Raw genomic sequence first — 23,964 nt, forward strand, 5'->3', positions numbered from 1 at the left:
CTTTTGGCTTCTAGGCTGGAGAAATTTAAAACCATGATGTGATTAACTGTGAGCCTTTAGTTTTTCATCCATATACATGGATTTCAGTTTGCTCTTATCTTCCTAAATATGTGAATCTAGGCTCACAGAATCAAGACCCATGCTTGGTTTAATGCTTGCAATATGAGCCTTGAACAAATAAAATTAACTATTGTAGTGTGAAAAAAAAATATGAAGAAAGTTGGTGGCTCAGTGTGTTGAGTGTCCAACTCTTGATTTCGGCTTATGTCATGCATGATCTTTGGGTCCTGGGATAAAGCCCCCTATTGTGCTCAGCACTCAGTGGGAAGTCTATTTGAGATTCTCCTTCTCCCTTCTCTTTGCCCCTCCCCCTACTCTCTCTCTCTTTCTTTCTCTCTCTCTGTCAGGTAAATAATAAATCTTTAAAAAATACATATAAAGAAGGCTTAAAGATATAACATGTTTCTGCATAGAAAACTCGTTTCTCCAAATGGCTCCAAATTGTAATTTTAAAAGAAAAAGGGATCCGTGGGTGGCTCAGCAGTTTAGGGCCTGCCTTCGGCCCAGGGTGTGATCCTAGAGTCCTGGGATCCAGTCCCACATCCGGCTCCCTGCGTGGAGCCTGCTTCTCCCTCTGCCTGTGTCTCTGCCTCTCTCTCTGTATGTGTCTCATGAATAAATAAATAAAATCTTTTTTAAAAAAATAAAAAATAAATAAATAAAAGCAAAATATTCACCCATTTTAAGTGTACAATTCAATAATTTTTAGTGAATTTACAGAGCTTGTTCACCATAAACCATGTTCATTCTTAGGCTTAATACAATTAAATGTATTCCAACTTCCAACAGGAATTTTGATGGGGGTAGAGAAATAGGATAGAAGCTTGACAAAATGATTCTAAGTCTCATTTGAGAGATTGATGCATAAAAGTGGACAAAAATGTTTTGAAAAAGAAGTGTACCTTAAAAAGAATATCCTAAGAAGAGTATCATAAAAAATTAATAAGTACACTATACAGGTGTGGTAATCAAGGTAATTTAGTACGGGCCTAAGGTTGATCAATATAGTCATGAAATTAATCATAAGAGAGGCACCTGGGTGGCTCAGTTGGTTAAGTGTTTGTCTTTAGCTCAGGTCAGGATCCCAGGGTCCTGGGATCAAGCCCAGAATCGGGGTCCCTGCTCAGTGGGGTGCCTGCTTCTCTCTTTCTCTCTCAAATAAATAAGTAAAATCTTTAAAAAGTAATCACAAGATATATAATAATTTTTAAGTAATAAATGTAACTTTAAAAATGTAACTAAAAATTGTACGAGTAAAGGAAATTTTATTTAATAAAATAGTGCTTCTATATTTGATTAATTGGGGCACAATTTTTTTCCATTCTCAACTTACACCTTTGGCCCACATGTATTCCCAATGATTTAAAGAGTTAAAAATGAAACCACATACGGAGTTTTTAAAGCCTGAAAGCAATAAAAGTGATAGACTTCATAATTTGAGCTTTAAAAATTTCTATATGTCAAAAAAGCTCATTGAAACAAAACCAAATAACAAAAAGTAGCAGGAAAAGTCTTTGTAAATGGGACATATATTTATATGGAGGAAACTATAACACATCAACAGAAAAAATACAAATCCCAAGAGAAGAATGGGTGTCAGTGGCTGGATTCTCCAGAAAGCAACATGGAGACAAAACATGGTGTTTAAGTTGCTTCACTGGAAGTGTCCTTGGAATTAATATCCATGAGGGTTATGGAGCAGGATGAGGCAGGAAGAGAAATGGAGCTTTGATAGAAGCCTGATAGCTAACTTCATACTGGGGGAGTGGTGGGTGGGGAGGAGAAGATTGGACTCTACAGCTAGAATGGTCATTCAGAATTATCCCAAGTGGGGCCAAAATGTCCATTCCTTTATAACTCCGCATCCATCGTTCACTGAATGTGGGCCACCCTAGGAAGGGGCATGACCTCTGGGTCGGCAGACTCTGCAGCTAAAGTAATCTCTAAGGAGGCTGACTGCTGAGGGGGCGCACTGACAGGACTCTCAGCTCCCGGAGCAACACATTTTTGTTTGACATGGCTCCTTGGGAAGCTCATCTCCATGGCTACCATGGTGAGTAAATGATGTGACCAGACAGTTAATCATACAAAAAAACAAAGAATAAGAAATATGGGAAACATTGTTCAAATTCACTAACGATAAACCAATGCCAATCAAAATCATGGTGATATATACTTTGCCTAGCAAATGATCATTTGCAATATTAATAATAGTGAGCACTCTGCTTATTCTGTGCCAGGGCTATATTAAGAGCTTTAAATCTGTTTTCTCTCTTAATTCTTACAACACTCTGGAATTTGTTATTATTTTAATCCCAATTTTACAGATGAGGAAAATGATGCACAAAAAGGTTAATAGCTTGCTAAAGATTGTGTTATTGAGGCAGAACCGAGCTCTATGCTCTTAACCAATATCCTAATCGCCTCCTTAAAGTAATCCCTCGTAACCATCACAGGGGTAGGAAGACCGACTCTGTCTAAAGCTTGCAAAAGTGCACACAGATGCAAACTTCCTGAACATGCTGGTGACATTGCCTCGAAAAGGTTCCTAACCAAACATTTATGGCAACATTATTTATAAGGTTGGAGACAGTGTAGGCCATCTAAAAATAAATAAAATATGGTTTATCCACATGATGACAGCATTAAAAAATAACACAGACATTAAAAATAATGTCCTAAAGAATATTTGAGACTGGGGAAATGCTTCACACATAATGGTAATGTTGTTTTGTTTTGTTTTTTAAAAAAGTCAGAAGATAAGCCACTCCATGCAGTCTGGTCCTAAGAGTGTACACTGTGTACGCACACACACATACACACACAGAGGCACACATAAGAAAATACACTAAAAGTTTGTGGACATGTCTCACCAGGAAGACTACAAGTCATTTTTGCTTGTTTTTCTACTTTTTCAGTTTTCTGTAATAAACATAGATTGCCTTCAGAATAACAAAAAAAAATCTTATGTTTTAGGTCATAACTCAATCTTGTGTTAAAGTATTGGGAATACTCACAGAAAAATATTCAGAATTTTCCTTGATAGTCTGACGAGAGACTTCAGCTAAAGTTAACTAGATGAAAACCCAAGTCTTGACATAGAGCCATACTAATAAGTAGACATTTTAACCCTGTCATTTGGAATGGCAAGAAATGTAAGCATCCTTTTGGTGAATCTTATCCAACAAGTCATCTCAAGGTGTCTCTTTGCTTTGACCACCTGCTTGGTGATAGACATCATGGGACTAAAGGCTGGCTTATGGATATTACTTTAATGAGGTACCTCAAAAATCTGAGAACCGCTGCTTCTCAACTACACAGAGTACTGGGTTTCCTGGGTAGAAATGACTCTAATTAGAGATAATTAGAACAAAACTGAGATTTTTTTTTTTTTTTACTGACAGATTTGAGGTAAACTTAGAAACATGAGCCACACTCTCAACCACTCTTATGCAGTGTTTGACAAGTTTAAAATGATAAATCAATTTCAGATCTTCAGTGATAATTACATTCAGAAATGTTAGATCAGCAGAATTTCTGAAATACTGGCTGTGGCAACGACATCTAGTATCTCTTGGCAACACATGTCCTGCTCCATGCTGGACATGACATCTTCCATGTGCAAACAGCCTACCAGATACATGTCCATGGCACTGTGTTTCATGAAGGGTCCATCCTGCTTTTCTTCATGTATCTTCTAGAACAAAAGGAATGTTTCAAGCTTTCAAAGGAACTGGCACAGTAGCTGTAGCAGACACCATGAGCTGCCTCCTCCGTTCCTTCAGAAGCCTACAGGCCACCCTGACTGTGTGGAGAGCCAGGCCATGGAGTCTGGATAGTGGCCCATTGCGCTGACTTCTCAATGTTCCACAGCAAGAGCACAGTCCTCTCATGATTACCAGGGACAGCTAGTGTACTAGTCATAGGGACCTTGAAAACTATTCAGAGTCCCAGCAACTGTTTCAATAAAGTTGTAAGGATATGTCATGGCAGATGCATTTATTGCATTTATCATATTTATCCAGAAACAACTTCTACTTTTAAGCTATTTTTTTTCCAGCATGAACTACTACTACATTTTCCCAAGGCCAAGCATCAAAATTACCCTCTTGTCAACCATAAAAGCCATCTGGGTCTCATCCCTGATTTTCATGCTGATGGATTTGGAATATCACCTTATCTCAGGCAGCACTTTTCTTTGGCAGGATCTCTATTTTGCATTCTTTAAACTAAAAACCAGTGACGGGTATCACTGCTCATAAACTAAACTGATTGTCAAATGGTATAGAACCCTTGACTGGGCTCAATGGCAGGATCCAAGGGAGCCTCTCTTCTCAGGTATTTCTGAGACACCCTGTGAATGCCATGCCCCAAAGAGAATCTCTACTGAATTTGTTAAAAATGTTGATCTGGATTAATCCAAGAGGTGCCATTGAAAGATTTCATAGTAAATTTTATATAGAATGAAATCCTACAACATGCTCAGAAAAAAATAATTTCAACCCAGTTGTTCTGCAACATAAAGCAACAAAAAAAAAAAAAAAAAAAAAAAAAAAAAAAAAAAAAAAAAAAAACCATGCCTTGGTTTGCACCTATATGCCCAGAAGAGGCCTCATCGTTCCTTCCTAGTAGAGCTACTCTTTAAAAAGGATGAAGAGTCTCTCATTGCCAATAAATAGCTCTAGGGAAGCTCTAATTCCAGGAACTACATTAGAGTCCCCAAGAGGGGAAAATCAACTGATTAAGGAGAGAATCTTAAAAATGCCCCACACACCCTGAGGATCAACTCATGGGTCCAGGATATTTGAAAATGAGGTCAGGAGGAAGTCCTTAGGAAGAACTGCCCACCATTGAGACCAGAAGACATAGAAGAGCAACTCAGCAGCACATTTGGATTTTAAGAGCTTTTAATTGCGAAATTCTGTTTCTTCCATGGTGAGAGAGGGAGGAAAAGAAGTAGGAGCAAGGAAAAGGGGAGTAGGTAAAAGGGGAGAAAAGGAAAATCCAAAGGGAGAGCACTCATTATTTTCAGGCACCCTGTGAAGTGCTTCGCAGTGTTGCTTCATTTATTCCTTACAATTAGTGTGATCTCCCTGTTATACATGAGGAAATTGAGAGTCAAAGAGAGAAAAAAAAATTTGTCATGTGTCAAAAGGCTCATTAAAGTCAATATCAGGGCTGCATATTTTTTACCATACTGTCCTGCCTCCCACTGGCCCTACTTGTTCTACTGAAAGTTTGGCTTATATGACAAGGATTTGTTTCCTTTTTGCCTCCACTAATTTTACTGCTTTGAGTAGAACACTAATTATCTTCCTGGAGTTCTACCTGGTGAGATGAGTGTTCTAGAGAACCTCAGTTGTCGGCGAAGGAGTTTCTGAAGCGCAGTACCCGTTGGAGTGGCTGTGGTCTGGGTGGTTCTAAATAGCTAAACATGATTTTTTTTTTTAAGTTTTTACTTATTTATTTTTGAGAGACACAGAAAGAGAGAGAGAGGCAGAGACACAGGCAGAGGGAGAAGCAGGCTCCATGCAGGGAGCCCGACGTGGGACTCGATCCTGGGTCTCCAGGATCACGCCCTGGGCCGAAGGCAGATGCTCAACCCCTGAGCCACCCAGGCGTCCTCCTAAACATGATTTTCAATCCTCAGAGCTCACCAAGGCTTCTCTGACACTCTACATCCACAACCTGCTGCTCAGAGTTCCCTGTCTTATTCTTGTCGGTACTACAGTGACTCTACCAAGAACACTATTTTTTAATCCAAGGTATTTATCACTTATTTGAATTGTGTCTTTCCTATTTCCAATCTCCTCTTTTAAGCTGCTGGTATAACTTCCTCATGCTCTTCGGCAATATAATTTATTCATTTTTTGTTAAAGTCAGGATTCATAAGCTAAACAATGAAAACAAGAAAGAAAGGGAGGAAGGAAAGGAGAAAGAAAAGAGAAAAGAAGGAAGAAAAGAAGTAAGAAAAAAAGGAAAGAGATGGGGGAAGGAGAGAGGAGGAGGGAGAATGGAGAACAGCAGAAAATAAATTAGGGAAAATGGGGGTGGAGGGAGTAGAGGGGCTGAGTTGTATTAGATTGCTTTCTCTAATATGGATCTGATCACTTTTTAATCATAGAACTTTTAGATTTTAAATTTCAAAGATCTAGTCCAATTCTCTACTGCATATGTAGAAACTTCAATAAAGTCATTTAAGGGCTTTGGATTAATGGCAGATTTAAGACCACTCTTTATTATTATACCACAGCGTCTTCTCCCTACTTGGGCTATAGTCTCAGAAACAGATCACCTGGATTATCTATATCCAAGATTTGTGATACAAATGTTTTGCTTCACTATTTAAGCATTATAAAATACTTTACTTAATAAGGTTACATAAAAAAAAAACATTATTGTTTTGGGGCACCTGAGTGTCTCAGTAGGTTAAGTGTGGGACTCTTCATCTCAGCTCAAGTCTTGATCACAGGGTCGTGAGTTAAAGCCCTACATTGGACTCCACACCCAGCTTTAAAAGAAAGAAACTTTTTTTTTATTGTTTTATTCAGTGATATCAGCTGAACTTCTGAAGATAATAATCCCCCCAAAATAAATAAATAAAATCTTTAAGCTCAATCAGCAAGAGTATCTTTTCTGTGGAAGCACAGCATTTGTCCCCAGAATTCTGAATGAGCTTACAGACACAGAAAGTCAGTCTCTCAAGAAACAGTTTATTATTTAAAAAGATAACTGTAGTGACCTTCAGGATTCCCTTCACTGTCCTGAATTCCAAAATGCAATCAAAAATAAGAAATACATAATTTCTCTATTGAAGGCAAGCAAAATAACTTAGCGTAACATTTTAAACATTTATTTTATACTTTTTAGAAGTAGTTTTTATAAAAACTATAAAAACTATTCCTAGAACTAAAATGAAGAAAAAAATCAGATTTTTGCAAGATGCCTGACCTTAAAATGAAAAGTGCAGGGTAGTTGTAAAGGGTGTTCCCCTACTTCATGCTTACTTTATAATTAAGTAACGTGAACCTCAAACAGAAGCTTTAGAACAACACGCACACACACATACACACACACACACACCTGACATAAACTACTGCATTCCATTGTCATCAAAAATGCAAAGCTTAGCTGTCCTGAGGGCAAGTAGAATGAGCTTTAGCTACTCATCGGGGCTTCGGGATGGCATCTTGACAAGTGGATAATCTTTAGTACACAAAACAGCTCCACAAGTAAAAACCAGTTCAAAGACGCCCTTCACAGAAAGTCAGTTCACTATTTTGACACAAGCATTATTTAAGCACTGGATTAGAGTCTAAATTTGTGAAAAACGTTACAGTGAAATGTTCCTGCTCTCCTTTTCTGGATTTTTTTTCTTTAGGCACCCTCATTAAATTAATTCCGTTTAAGAATGAGTTGCCATGATTTCGAAGTAATACTGCTTGGCCTGCTTGTGCTGGTAAACAGTGTTACCATTTTTTGAAGGGTTTATAAAGATATTCCACACACCTAAAGGTAATAAGGGACATGTGAATAGTGCTTGAGCCAAAAAAGATTAGGAATATGTTGCTATTGTGCCCATGCATAGCTATTTTTGGTAAGAGATTTGAGTAGCTCCAACTGAAGTCATAGAAACCTATCGAAGGTTGTATGTATGCTTCATGGTTCTGGCTTGTGGAAGCAGTAGGCTGTCTTTCATCACACTGATTTCTTTTTTGTTGTTCAATTTGCTTCTTGGTCAGTATGAGATTTTTACATTGTTTGAAATCTGAATCTATTTTATCACTTCTCAACCATTTTCTGACTTCCTGAATTTATCTTAAAAAGTACTTCAAAATCGAGATGCTCAAATCATTCAAGATAACTGACTTATATATATTTATAAATTTCATATATTTATATATGGATAGTTTTTGGATTTTCCAATATGTCAATTTGATACATAATAAAGAGATTAATGTTTACTCCAGGCACTCATTTTTTGGTTTCATGCATTTTTGTATTATTTGTTCATATAGCAGCCATGCCTCTATTTTGAGTTCCTTGTAACTTATCCGCCATCTTCTCCATCACAGAAGGACTAACAGGTGGTTTTTCCTAAGAAAGCATTATATTTTGGGGAGAGTGGTAACCCTGTGATGTGTTGTCCTTGATTGTCTACCAAGTAATTTTGCATGAGACCAAAACTAATTGATATTTCATATACTCAAGTCGGTTGATATGATTTAACATTTCTTGATATTGAAATTTTATTTTAAAGTGCCATTTCCATTTTAGGTTATATATTCAATTTAAAATTGATCGAAGTAAAAAAGATCCTGAAAATATAAACAGAGAGTAGAAAAGTGGTCACCAGGAACTGGAGGGTGGGAGAAATAGGGAGAAGTTGGTTAAGGGTACAAATATTCTGTTATAAGATGGAAAAGTTCTGAGGACCCAATGCATAACATGATGACTATAGTTGACACCATTGTCTGGGAACTTAGAAATGTAACTTTTCAGGACCTACCTCCAACCTAAGGAATCAGAAACTCTGGGGTTAGATCCTTCCAATCTATGTTTTACAAGCCTTCCAGATTATTCTGATGGCTGTTAAAGTTTTAGCAAAATTGCTTTAAGTAGAAATGTGTATTTTGGTCCCCAAAAAAGAATTGTTTTATAAAAATAAATCAGTGTGAAAATGAGAATCTGTGTTCTAAAAGAATTATGAGTGCCCTCATTTTGTCTGCTTTTTTTCAAGCAGAAAAGAAAAAATGGGTATTATTTAACTTTTACTGTACTTTGCTTTAGTTGAAGTACACTAGTTCAAGTTTTTAGGAAAAAGAAATTGGAACATCCTTATATAATAAAAACATCTTTTGAGTGTTTCTAAAATCCATTCCAATTTTATTGTCCACATATGTGGACAAATGGTGCACAAATGGTGACATGATACAATTACATACTAGGTATAGTATATGAACTCTAAACTTACTAGCATTGTCTAAGAGCAATGAAATAACTCCTACTTCAACCCAGAAGTGGCATTGTAGAGCATAAGACTTGAATTTTAGCACCAGTTTCCTATCTTCCCTAATATTGATTGCAAGCCTGCATGGTTTCCTTTTCCTTCCAACAGTATGAAAAGCTTTAGGAGACCAAATTGCTAACTTTATATCGTTTATGATGAATACATTTCTTTGAAAGAAAATTACATATGAAGAATTATGAATTGCTATAAAACACACTGCCCAAAACTTTTTGGGTTAAAACAAAAACAAGCATTTATTTTGCTCACAAATGAGCAATGTGAGCAGTATTCAGGAAGGATGACTTATCCATGTCTCATGTAGTGACAGCTGTGATGGCTGGACAGAGCTGAAGAGTACGTTTCCAAGGTGGCTCACTCACATGGTTGGCATGCTGGTGTTGGCTGTCAATCTGTTCAGCCAGGGGCCTCAAACCCTTGTCACATAGGACCCTCCACAGGGCTACTTAGGCTTCCACACAGCATGGCAGCTGGAGTTCAAGGGCAAGCAGAAATTACCAGTATCCTAAAATCTTGATCAGAAAACCAATACCACTTCACTTCCACTAAATACAACTGGTCAAAGTAGTATACAGAGTTTACCTAGATTCAAGTGGAAGGAACATAAGAACCTCACTTCTTGATAAGAGGAATCTCAAAGAATTTGTGACCCTCTTGAATGTGTCACAAATGGTCTATGCACTTACATGAAGTATAGATTTTTGAGCTGATATTTTAAGCCATCTTTGGGTATATATGTTTCTTTTGGGCTCTTTATGAAAGTGTTTCTAATTTGGAAATTAACTCAGGAAAAAAAAAGAAAAACTAAATATACTTAAGGATAAAATTTTTTTTTTAAAAAGTACAGTGAGGAAATTGGATGCCAACATCATCCTACTAAAACTAGGTCTGTAACTGAGCAAACAGCAACAAATTTTCAGTGGTCATCTGGTAAGCCTGTTCCTATAAGGCCTAAATAAATACAATAAATCATGAGGCAAGATGACCAAATTCTTAGCATTCTGTTGTCATGGTGGAAGCATGTCAATGTATACATGTAAGTTCAGTTAATACAGCTGGTGTAAACTTAATAAAGCAAATGTGTACAATTAACACAAAAATACTTAAATGCCGTTGTTTACTCAATAATAGGTGCTTATTTTGTTTTTGTTTTTGTTTCTCTTATTCAATTATTCATAGAATTTTCCCAACTAACCTTTAGAGTACTAAGTCAGGAAAACATTTTAGATTAATTTTAACCATTATCAAATATATCAAATACATTACAAGATATAAAGCAAGAACAGGACAGTAAAAATGACAATTGAAAGGAGTGATTCCTTCCTAACTGAGAAGAGGTAAAAGTTTATATTAATATAAGCAATATTTGAGGTAAAAATCAGAAGACATAAAAACATATTAATATAGACAATATTTGAGGTAACAAAATATGCTGTGTTGCCATGGGTTTGCATTGAACCGTGTAGAGCAACTAAGAAATAACAATCTTATATCACAGGGTGAAGTTTACACCCTAAAGAATAAGAAGAGTGTTCTTGTTGTGTTGTCACTCATTTTCAAATCCATTGGTAACAGTTTGACCTACAGCAGAGCTTGACCAGAGCTGGCAAACATATTAATTTTCACAAACACAGAGTCTAAGACAAACCAATTACCTCAAGGAGTAAGTTAATGAAAAGAGAAAATACATTACTGATACACCTATACTTTTACAAAGTGGCATTTAAAAGGTATACATTATTTTAACTATTACACTGTGGAAGAGTATACATTATTTTAACAATAATATTGTTGAATGGTAATTAATTGGAAGTTAAAAAGTTGGTCAAAATCATTGCATGCATGTTTCAGATGCAGTCAGCTACTTCCCTCTTCTGGCCAAAGGTGGAGGAAGGTTTAATTTTTACTGTTCAAAGTAAGATTGTCTTTATAATCAGCTCTAAAATTAGATCTCACACAAGGAAAATTTACTATCCTGTCTATTAGCAAGATAAAATGCGTTTAATTCAGAAATCATAGGTTAAAATATCTAGGAATTATTTTATAGAAGAGTCCATCGAGCTTTTCATTTGTAAGAATTCTTGTGGCAGATAAGTGATTTAAGTGTGTTTGCCAAACAGCCTTTAGAATAAGAAACGATGGGTTTCGGTGCTTTGAGGTCACTTGGGGTTAATATATTTTGATTGTCAACTAAAATTATTCATAGATAGTGGAATGAGCATTGGTGGTTCTTACAGGGAAGAATGAGAAATTATAAAGATAAACTCCAGAGATTTCTACCACAGTTTCTAGAATGAAATGCAATTTCTCTTCATGATCTTGCTAAGCCTTGCAAGCGTTATGAAGGGCAACTACAAGATTAAATTGTCAGATTTATGAATTCAAAAATATTTCCCTTAATTGGGATAATTTAAATAATTTAAATTTCCCTGTAGGTCCTTTGATTTTGAACCAAAAAAAAATGTATTACTGAAAATTTTAAGAGAAAATAAACAGTCACAATAGGGCTTTGACTAATTTAAATAATTATAAATCTGTGTGCATAATAGCCAAATTTATAGAAAAATATCACTCCATATTTCATTCAAAGAAATAAAGCCTAGAATAATAAATTATATTAAAATGAAGATTTGTGAACATACGTGTTTTGAAATATTGATGAGAAATGTAAAGCAAGAAACTGAACTTACCAATTTGAAAATATATGAATGCAGACAATAACTGAAATTCAAATCCTTCTGTCTCATATTTACTTTCTAAAAATTAAATTTAAAAACTCCCAGAATGAAAAAAAAAAAACTCCCAGAATGAGCAAATGAATTATTAAAAACCAACAAAGATGAACTTGCATTGATATTCAAAGGGATAATAATAAGGAATTAAATCTATCCAAGTTACCTTCATTACATTTTGTAAATTTAAACACTGAAGTTTTAAAACAAGATATTTCTCAGTTTCTCTGAAGACCTAAGACAAAATAAATTACCAACTGGATCAAAAGAGGATTTTATGTGACTAAAAAATAGAAGAATTTTCTTTTCCTTAACTGTACAGTGTACAATTAAAAGAAGTCATCAGGACAAAATCATCATCACTGTGTTAATCCATGGTGACTAGGAGGTGAATGGTGCTCCTGGAGCTTTGCAAGGCACAGCCTAGTCTGCCTGACTATATGCAGAAGCCCTGTGCCAACCATTTCCACATTCCAAGATGCACTAGTAGGTCCTCTCTGCAGAACTTGCCAAGTGGAAGCGAGAAAGCTAGACATAAAAGTCTAAAACATTCACTTCAAGAAGCTGGGTTAAATTTCAACTGAGATAATGGTTCTAGAGAAAACTGTGCTGTGTCTTTGCCCAAAGGGAAGAGATTAAGTGCGGTATGCTTCATCCCCAGCCAGAAAAGAGGCCCATCCATGAATGGGACCATCTGAAGATTAGGGGGCACAGAGGGCTGGTGTCTGTTGTAAACTCAAGATAGCTAAAGAGTGAGACTCAATGACTGGTTATCTACCTAGATGGTGAACAAAGGAACTATTGTTCCACTGGGGATGGCCTGGCCTCCCAGAATGCATCTGGACAAAGAATGCATGAAGTTTTTCCCATGTATCAGATGAGGTCCCCTCAAGAAACAGGATAGGCATGTCTAATATTTCCCTAAGTAAATCTTCCTGGAGGGTAGAGGCCATAGTGACAAGGACCTGGAGGCTGAGACTCCTAGTAAAATGATGACTTAGCAGGTTCCCCCAAAACACCCATAAAAAAGGTGGCCAAACTTAGTGGTCACTAGATTAGGAGGTGACTTTGTGCAGAAATGGGACTTTCTGGGGAAAAATTGGTGTTCAAAGAAATTGCCAATAAGAATTTTCTAGTGATGCAGGGGATGAAGGAGGGTGTCTCACAAAAAAGAAAAGGTCCATAAGAAAGAGGCAGTCAACTTATATTTCAGACCCCCAAGGACACTAAAGAAACAAGGGGAAGAGCTTTAACTTTGAACAAACTAGGACATCCAGATTTCACCACTGAACATAATAAAAATTGAAGACTTTTTTAAAAATCTAGAATTGTGTTATATTAAAGGAACACAGCTTGATTTTTTTTTCTCCAGTGATTTAACAAAAACAGCAAAAAAAAGATTTACTTTAAGGAACTGGCTAAAACACTGATTGAAGCTTGCAAGTTCAAAAGCTGCAGGACAGAAAAAGAAACAACTTTAAAGTGTCCTTATTAGACCCAAAATATGGGTCATAGACCAGTAACACTAGGGATGTATTAGAAATGCAGGGAAAACTGCACAGCGACATGCAAAAAAATGAAACTGGATTATTTTCTTATACCATACACAAAAATAAATTCAAAATGGATTAAAGACCTAAATGTAAGACAGGAAGCCATAAAAATCCTAAAGGAGAACACAGGCAGTAACCTCTGACATTGGCCATAGCAACTTCTTTATAGATTCGTCTCCTGAGGCAAGGGAAACAAAAGCAAAAATAAACTATTAGGATTTAATCAAAATAAAAAGGAAACAAACAACACAACTAAAAGGCAGCCTACAGAATGGGAGAAGATATTTGCAAATGACATACTTGTAAAAGACTATTGTCCAAAATATATAAGTATAAGCAACATATAAAACTCAACATCCAGAAAATGAATAACCCAATTAAAAAATGGGCAGATGACATGAACATCTTTCCAAAGATAACATATAGATGACCAGAAGACATATGAGAAGATGCTCAACATCACTGATCATTAGGTAAATACAAATCAAAACTATAATGAGATATGACCTCACACCTGTCAGAATGGATAAAACCAACAACACAAGAAATAGGTGTTGGCGAGGATGCAGAGAAAGGGGTTAACCCTCTTGCATTGCTGGTGGGAATGCAAAATTGTGTAGCCACTCTGGAAAACAGTATGGAGATTCCCCAAAAAGCTGCAAAAAGAAGACCCTATGGTCCAGCAATTGTACTACTAGATATTTACCCAAAGAGTGCAAAAATACTAATATGGGTGTACATGCAACCCAGTGTTTATAGCAGCATTATCTACAGTCGCCAAACTATGGAAACAGCCCAACAGATAAAGAAAAAATGATATATGTATATGATGGAATATTAATCAGCCATAAAAAGAATGAAATATTACTACAAATACCATATGATTTCCAAATACTATATGACAAATACCATGTGATTTCACTCTTATGTGGAATTTAAGAAACAAAACAAATGAGCATAGAGGAAAAGAGAGAGAGAGAGAAAGAGAGAAGCAAACCAAGAAATAGACCCTTAACTACAAAGAACAAACTGATGGTTACCAGAGGGGAGGTGGGTGGGTTAAATAGATGGAGGGGATTAAGGGTGCACTTGTAATGAGCACCAGTTATTGGAGCCAGTATGGAAGTGTTGAAACACTATATTGTATCACCTGAAACTGATATTATATTGTATACTACCTAACTGGAATTTAAGTAAATACTTAAAAAAAAAAAGAAATGCAAACTAGTCTAGACCTACTACATCCCAATCTTCACTTTAACAAAATCCCCCAAGTAATCTATGTGCATACTGAAGTTTAAAAATGCCACCACTCACATCAACTTTCAAATGTCTATTGGCTACCCACCACCTTAGAACTTCAATGACCTCACAACTTCTATTTTTCCCATCTTGTTGGCTTCTCTTCATTCTCTTTCCTTCCTTCTTCCTCTTTTCTTATTTCCTCCAGAAATAAATAAATCTTACTCCTCAAGACTTGGCAAACAGCACATGTTCAAGAGGTTGCTCACCATTTACTGTCAATGCTTCTCAAGATATTTGCCCAAAAAAAAAAAAACCTATCTTGATTTATCTATACATCAAATTAGTAAATTTCATATGCCCATTAGGTATCCGATTATATATTCCATTATATATCCCACTATTTACACATAGAAGGAAAGCATTGCACACGCAATAATTGCAATACACAAAGATGTCTGTTGGGGAGGAGAGTCCCTGGTAGGTGATATTTAAATAATAAACTTCTCTGAGGGTATGTATAAATATGTCATATAAATAAGGATATAAATATATCATACGTGTATTTTTTTATTTGATTATGAACTCTTTCAAGCTGAAAGTATTTGAATGTATCCTCTTAAGCAGATAAATACTGCCTATGCCTTACTAATCAGGAAGGGATCCATGAGAAGAAGTTGGATATGAAGGTCCCACAGAATTCCTAGGGTTTCTCAGAGGTAATTAGTTACCAGGCAATTCTTAATGTGCTCACTAAACTCTTTTATTAGCTTTCCTTTTCCCCACTTCACTGTCCCTCATTCATCACCTTGCTCCCTCAGGTCACTGAACCGGTCACTAGCTGGCCTTTGCCCACCCCTCTGTGTTTATCACCTGTCGGTCTTCTGTTCTCCTCACATATCTCCAGAACTGCTGGTCTCCCACAGGCTTTCTCAAATGGGAAGAGCATAGAGGAAAAGAGAGAGAGAGAGAAAGAGAGAAGCAAACCAAGAAAGAGACCCTTAACTATAAAGAGCAAACTGATGGTTACCAGAGGGGAGGTGCCTTCCTACCTCAGGGTATACTTCCCTCTGTCTACACTCCTCTTACCCACACTGCATCTTGCAGGCTTCTTCTTATTCTTCAAAACTCAGTTTAAATACACCCTTCCTAAAGGCCATGTCCAAATTGGTAATTCCAATCGTATATCTTGTAAGTTTTTTTTTTTCATAGCATTCTATCGTACTTCAGAACTGTATACTTATTTACTTGTTTAAGTCTCTCTCTCTGTCTCTTTCTCTCCCCACTCACTCCCTCTCCCCACTCACTGTAAATGGTATTAAAGCAAAGTCTAGATCTTCTTCTAACCAATGAACATTCAATGAATATTCAATATTAAAGCAAAGTCTGTATCTTCTTCTAACCAATGAATATTCAGTCTTCCTGACAAAGACTGATGATCAAGAAGTTAATGCTTAAATAAATGCTAAAAAAATAATTTGGATGCATGACAGTTCCCTTTCCTATGTCCCCAATCTGTGATTTAAAATATAATAAATCAAGAAAATAAAACATGACCATGTATTCTTTTAAATAACAAATCCTCCATCAGTGACAAACTTACCTTGATGTTAGCAGAGCTTTAATTTTGAAGTTCCTTGCTTGAAAAGGTCCCTTCCAAGTCCCCAATAGGGACCTAAAATTTTTATATTCATGATTTTGTGTTCTTTTTCATCAAGAAGTATCTCCAATTTTTATATTTGGGGGACTTTTTTAGAGAGGTGGGGGGAGGGGTAGAGGAAGAGAGAGGATTTTAAGAAGGCTGTATGCCCAGCATGGAGCCTGACTTGGGGCTCAATCTCACAACCCTGAGATTATAACCAGAACCAAAATCAAGGGTCAGACACTTTACAGGCTGAGCCACCCAGGCGCTCCAATTTGTATAGTTGTTAAGCTCCACAAGATCTAGATTTAACCCTGGCCTTAATGTATAAAGCAACAACTGATTAAATCATTGAACAAAACCTTATTAGAAAACAAGAGACCACCTCGGTGGCTCAGTGTTGAGCATCTGCCTTCGGCTCTGGCCCTGATCCCAGAATCCTAGGATTGAGACCCAAATCGGGCTCCCGGCATGGAGCCTGCTTCTCCCTCTGTCTTTATCTCTGCCTCTCTCTCTGTGTTTCTCCTGAATAAATAAATAAAATCTTTAAAAACAATAAAAAAGAAAACAAGAAAACAATAGACCAAATTAATTTTAAAAATAAGCAAAGACACAGGTAAATAACATCACTAATAACCATAAACTCCTTTTCTCTAGGCTTCTTCGTGAGGAAAAATAAATAAATAAACGTTCACTCTTTTAAAACATTCTGTTATTTGCAGTTATTTGCTTAACTGAGAAATAAAGGATGGGTTCTAAAACACTGGATGCAAGAACTCAAACAGTAGGTTTTCCCTGGATTAAATGAGAGCAGCGTTAGTGTAGGTTTTGAAGTAAATTGGAAGCGTACATAACTTTTTCTAGAAGTTTACCTGTGGAGTGGAAGAGAGGGAAGCAGTAGGCATGAGATTGAGGGAGGCTTTCTCTGAAGATGGAGCAGACCTGAGAACCAAAATATCCTAAAAGAGCCAGTGAAGAAAGAACAAGAAATGGGACAAATCTAGGGAAGTGCCTAAAGAAGTGAGGCAAGTTAAATGGAGTAGTGGTGGTGATATTAGCCTAGGCAGGGAAATTTAAAACAAAAAAATTAAAAGCTCCCCTTTTCCACTGGGAAAAAGAGTAGCTGGAAATAACAGGTGGGGATGTAATTAAGATTGTAGTTACAGTGGCAGAAATTTGAAGAAATGGAGGTGTTCCATTTTCTCACTGAAGGAAAAGGCAAACTTGGCTTCTGGGAATCAGAGGAGGAAGGTGGCAAAATGGAAAACCGGAGAAAAAAAAAAGAATGCTTCAGATAGTTACTCTTCAGATGGGAAGTGAGTAGTAGGGAGAGGAGCTGCACAGACAGTGGACTCCATTGATGAGCAAATCTATGGGTATTGTCAGAGAATGGGATCCACATATTTGAGTTGTGAAGATAAAAGAGTAACTGCAATGAGAAATCAATATACAATTTCACAATGGACACCGAGCTAACTTGGGGGGCTGTCTAACCATGGAGGACTGGAGAAGACCATAAGAGCCATGCCATTTGTGAGCGAGGAGAGCCACCCATGAGGCAGAGTCATGGAGGACAGGCTGGGGTCAAAGGAATGTCTTTTCTTCAGTAACCACAAAAATCAATTTCTATCACAAGGTAAGTCATTTGCCATATTTAGGTTTCTCTACGCATTTCTTTTCTATTTCATGTGTCTGTCTATCCCCGCACAATCTTGTTGTTTAAATCATTAAAAGCCTAATATGTTAAATTTCTAGTAAGACGATGATTGCCTTAGAAACTATTCTTATCATAATTACTTTTGATATTCTTGTTTGTTTGTTCTTCCTGTGGCTTTAAAAATAATATTGCCAAGTTTTGAAAAAAATCTCATTAAAATGTCATTAAGATATAGGCTATTTAGAGGCTAATTTGGAAAAAAAAAGTATTATCTTTACAATGCTAGGTCTTTCCTATGAGCAGCATGGGTTATTCCCACGTCTTTTAAATCCTTTACTGAAGTTTAAAATGTTTCCCATACAGGTTCTACATAAATTTGGTAGGTTAACACCTAGTTTATATTTGGCATTGAATTTAGATTTTTTATCATGTTTTCAAACTCATGATTTCTAATTAGTTAATGATTGTATATTTCTGCATAACAAATATACTGTATTGGTTTAATAGCCTATAGAAATTTTCAGATGGCAACACATATCATTGTTATATGATAATTTTGTTTTCTTCCTTTGGCTAATCATATTAATTTCTTTTTAAGATAAAAGATTATTTGTGAACATTAGCATCATTTTCTTGTTCCTGACTGTAACAGAAATGCCACTAACTATAAAGTGGCTATTGGGACATACTTATACAATATTAAGGAAGAATCCTAATAATTTATTAGGAGTTTTGTAAACAAATAGTTTTTCAAATTTTTCCTGTTGATGGGATGAATTATACAAACAGATTGTCAAATATTTTACCACTCTTGATTTCTAGGAAAAAAAAACCTTAATGGTAACATGTTATTGATAACTGTACATACTAAAATGTATTTATGGATATTTTTTCTAGCATTTTTATCTCTATGCCCAACTAAGTTTGGCCTATATTTTTTTTCCTTGGAGCAATTTTTGTCATTTTTGGTAACAAAATATTTTGCCATCGTTGTAACACAAATAGAGATGTTTCCTTTTTTTTTTTTTTTTTTTTATCCTTTGGAACATTTTAAAAACTAATGGATACAATGGGTCCTCAAAGAAGTGAAAAACATATTGCTTGTGCAATCACCCTGGCTTGGTGTCCTTTTTAATGTAATTGTTTAAATTTTTAAAAAAATCTTATTAATCATTCAAAAGTTTCCTCATTTTTGAATCAAGAAATATATGTATATATAATCAAGAAATATATATATAATCATCTCATTTATAAAAATATTGTACTAGTACACATTAAAACTTTTACACCTCTCCATGAGAGATACAGCCAGTTACCTACCCACGATCCATGGCTTCCTCTCCTTCACTGTATTTTGTTAAGCACAGCATTGTACTCAACTAAAAATGCTTAATCTCCCTGTCTCCTTTGCAATTAGGATTAGCCATGCAATGCATTTCTGGTCAGTGAAAAGTCAATGGGGAGTGCTGTCTTTTCAAATCAAAAAATACAACCCCCTAAAGATAAAGCTTTGAACTTTCTTCCTGTCTGGACTACAGATGCAATGCCTGGAGGTGTACCACAAATCTTGTGACCACAAGGCTGATAGCCACAGAGAAAGAACAGCAAAATAAGAAGTTATAAGAAGTCCCGGTGCTTTTTTTTTTCCTTTCAGATTTATTAAGACATAATTGACATACAGCACTGGACATGTTTAAGGTATACAGCACAACCACTTTATTTACAGCAAAACAATTATCACTATAAGTTTGGTTAACATCTATGATCTCATATAAATAGAAAAGAGAAAAAGAAAGAGAAAAAGTATTTTTTTCCTTGAGATGAGAATTTTTAGGATCTCCCTGCTTAGTAAGCTTTAATAGGCCACACAACAGTGCTAACTATAGTCATCATGTTGTACATTACGTCCCCAGTGCTTATTTATCTTACAACTGGAAGTTTGTACCTTTTGATCGCCTTCACCCGATAACCCCAACCCCCCACCTCCTTCCTCTAGTAAGCACAAACAGGATCTTTTGTGTGCGTGTAGGAGATCAGACAATATTTGTCTTTCTCTGGCAACTTAGTGCACTTCAAAAGATGCCCTCAAGATCCATCCCTGTTCTCACAAATGGCAGGATTCACCTATTTTTTATGGCTAAATAATATTCCAGTGTGTGGGGCAGGGTAGGTAGCATAAATATATATACCGTAAAGTCCTAGTGCTATAAGTAGTACTGAGCTGCCATTCCAGCTCTAGACTTCTTACTTCTAGAGTTCTTCTTACATGAGGAAAACAGAATTCTTATTTATTTAAGCCACTATAGAAGACATGATTATTTGCATCAAATACAGTTCTTAATGATGCACTCCATCTGCAGCTTAGAACTGGCTTTTTCAAGTATATACGCTATGCCACATATTGCTGTCAGCATTTTACATGTTTGTCATGTAAAATCTCCATAACTGTCCTATGAAGTAAGTGTGACTATCATCCTAATTTTATGTTAGAAGGAATAGAGATAGCTAACAGCTCACAGCAATAAGATTTAAATGCAGGAAATGGGGGCTTCAAATCCCAAACTCAACAATTCTGTATATAAAGCCAACCGCGCATGAGGGGGGCACTTGACAGGATGAGCACTGGGTGTTATTCTGTATGTTGGCAAATTGAACACCAATAAAAAATAAGTTTATTATTAAAAAAATAAATAAATAAATAAAATAAAGCCATCCACGCAGTATCTGGTCCAAAATAAGTGTTCAATAAGTGGATGAAGTTGCTGACATTATCTTTGGCAACCACGTTATTATTAGATCTACAATAACAGAAATTTGAGTCCTCTGGCCTTCCTATCAGTCTTGCTAGAGACTATCTATCAATTGGCCGTTTAAGGAAAATAGCAGTTGGAATATTTTTTATCAATTAAATCCTTTTTCTATTTTGTAATTCATTAATTTTTGCCTTCACATTTTTAAATTACTGCTATTCCCTTTAATTTTTTGCATTTTTACATGATTTCAAATTGGTTTACTCAATGATTTTAAATATATTTTATAATAAAGCTGGTAAGGGCAATATATTTCCTCCCTAAGTATGGTGTGGATGTCAGTATTGATATACTTAATTCTCATTTTTTCCTTTTTGACTTAACACATAATTAGGAGAAATAAAGTAAAGCTGATTTCTCATTGATCAAGTTATAGCTTTTGATGGAATTAAATCAGTTACTAATTTTCATTTTAACTTGATTATGATAAAATGTTTATTCCTTGGGGAATTTATTTATTAAGTTGCTTCTTTGTGGCCTCATCGATTATCAATTTTTAAGGATGTCCAAATGACACAGAAAAAGATCTATATCTTTTTGTAGATTTCAAAGTTCCATATGCATCTATTAACCTTATCAATAATATTCCCTTGATCTTCTATGTATTTATTTGATCACATAGTGCGGGAAAATTGTCAAAATCTCTGACTAACATGTTTCCATCATCTCTTCCTTGTATTTTAATTGCTTTATTTTGTATATTTTGAGAACAGATTATTCAGCACATAAATATTGATGTTATATTTATCATCATTGTGAATTGTGTGCTTTTGCAATATAAAGGGGTTCTTTTTATTCCATGTAATTATTTTGGCCTTTGTCTGATTTTAATGTTCCTGAGCCCTGATTTCTTTTCTTTTCTTTTCTTTTTTTTTTTTTTTTTTTGGTTTCTTTTCATTTGCTTGATTCAACTTTAGTCTTTGTGTTTTTTATGCATTCACTTTTGTTCTCATAAATATTATACTTAGCCTTACTTTTGTCTTCTTGTTCTCTGTTTTCTGTTTTTATGTATCTTTTGTTACTTATTTGCTGTTTTGTTTTCCACACAGACAGCACTTGTCTGCTTTTTGTCTATTTCTTTTGAAAGATTTTTTTTTTATTTTTAACTCTGCGGTTATCCTCAGAATTTTTCAAAATTATGTTCATGTAATTGTAAGAGTGACAAGTGATACAGAAATCTATTTAAGCCTTCGTATTTGGAAAATCTCCCCTCCACCTATTTCAGTCTTTATAAGTATTATCTCGGATTTTAAGTCCAGGGTTTCATTACATTACAGGCATACCTCAGAGATATTGTGAATTTGGTTCTGGACCATTGCAATAAAGTGAGTATCTCAATAAAGCAAGTCGACTGAACTTTCTGGTTTCCCAGTGCATATAAAAGTTATATTTACATGATATTGTAATCTATTGAATGTGCAAATGGCATTGTCAAAAAAAAAAGTACATATCTTATTTTAAAAATAATTTATTGCTAAAAATTGCAGGCCATCATCTGAGCTTTCTGGAAGCCATAATTCCCAATCAACATAATAGATATAACAATAGTGTAAATATTTGAAATGTTGCGAGAATTACCAAAATGTGACACAGGAACATGAAGTGAGCAGATGCTGTTGGAAAAATGGTGCCGATAGAACGGTTGTCACAAACTTTTAATTTGTTTTAAAAAAGAAAACAGTATCTGCAAAGTAAAATTAAGCGAAGCACAACAAAATGAGGTATGCCTGTCTTATTTTTGGTGTTTTCATCTATCTTTCAAGAGTAAGTTTTTACAAAATCTTACACTAATTTACATTTTTTAAAAAATCTTACACTATCTTAAATTGCTCCAAGTTACACTACTGTGTTTTCATCTCATGGTCACTGCACTGATTAATTTTCATCAACTGCACTTGGCAAGAATACACCATCAAAGTAAGAAATTACCTTGATATTTGGAGGCACAGGGGTGGCTTGGTAGGTTGGGCATCTGAGTCTTGATTATAGCTCAAGTCACAATCTCAGAGTTGTGAAATGAAGCCACACAGAGCTCCATGCTCAGTGGGAAGTCTACCCGGGATTCTCTCTCCCTCTGCCCCTCCCCAACATATGCACTCTCACTTTCTCGCTCTAAAATAAATAAATCTTTTAAAAATTTTTTTTAAATTACTTTGACATTTGAAATATGGATGGACAGTTATGCCTCAACATTTGGCAAATCTTATTCTAACTTTTTATACCATACAAGAGAAATTTGAGTTAGGTTGGTCTGAGCTGATTGTCTTAGAATATTCACTTTTTATTAAGATATAATTAACATATCACAGAATTCACCATTTAAAGTGTACAATTCAGTTGTCTTTAGTGTACTCCCGAGGTTGCGCAACCATCACCACTATCTAATCCCAAAAGCTTTTCATCACCCCAAAAATAAACTCTGTACCCATTAGGAATCCCTCCCTCCTTCCCCCTTTTCTTCATCCTCTGGAAATCATAATATATCTTCTGTCTCTATGAATTTGTTTTTCCAAACATTTCATATAAATAAAATCATACTAGGTGGTCCTTGGGCCTGGCTTCTTTCACAAAGCATAACGTTTATAAGGTTTATCTGTGCTGTAGACATATCACTGCTTCATTTCTTTTTATGGCTAAATGATCCATCATATGGTGTTAATACATTTTGTTTATCCATTCATCAGGTGATGAATATTTGGGTGGTTTCTACTTGTAAGTGATGCTGCTATGAATATTCAGGTATAAGTTTTGTGTAATTATATGCTTTCAAATCTCTTGGTTATATACATAGGAGTAGAGTTTCTGAGTCATATGGTAACTCTGGTAACTCTTGTTTAAGTTAAGAAACAACCAGACTGTTTTCCAAAGTGGCTGTGCCACTTTACACTGTAAGCAGCAATGTATGAATCCCTTTCACTTTCTTCAAAACTTGTCAATTTCTGTTTGTTTATTTGTTTGTTCTTATTGCCGTTGTAGTGCGTGTAGAGTGATACCTCGTTGTGTTCTTGATTTGCCTTCCCCAAATGAAATTAAGCATCTTTTCATGTATCTAATGAGCATCTGTACATCTTTAGGGAAATGTCTTTTCAAAACTTTTGTCCATTATTTAATTGCATTATTTGTCTTTTTATTGTTGTTCTAATCTTTGTATATTTCCATACTAAATCCTTATCAGGTATATGATTTGCAAATATTTTCTCTCATTCTGCAAGTTGTCTTTGCATTTTCTTGGTAGTGTCC

At 35.5% G+C, this 23,964-nt stretch overlaps 1 long non-coding RNA gene across 1 annotated transcript in view; it reads left to right on the forward strand.

Moving 5' to 3' along the window:
* Window positions 1-5,556: 5,556 nt before the first annotated feature.
* The window catches only part of LOC144306343 (uncharacterized), a 36,470-nt gene continuing 18,062 nt past the window's right edge, over window positions 5,557-23,964 (forward strand). Inside the window, exon 1 of the long non-coding RNA XR_013373414.1 lies at window positions 5,557-5,825. This is a non-coding gene — a long non-coding RNA (uncharacterized LOC144306343). The remainder of the gene's footprint in view (window positions 5,826-23,964) is intronic.

Source organism: Canis aureus, chromosome 37, assembly GCF_053574225.1.
Source record: "Canis aureus isolate CA01 chromosome 37, VMU_Caureus_v.1.0, whole genome shotgun sequence".
NCBI classification, from domain to species: Eukaryota; Metazoa; Chordata; class Mammalia; order Carnivora; family Canidae; genus Canis; species Canis aureus.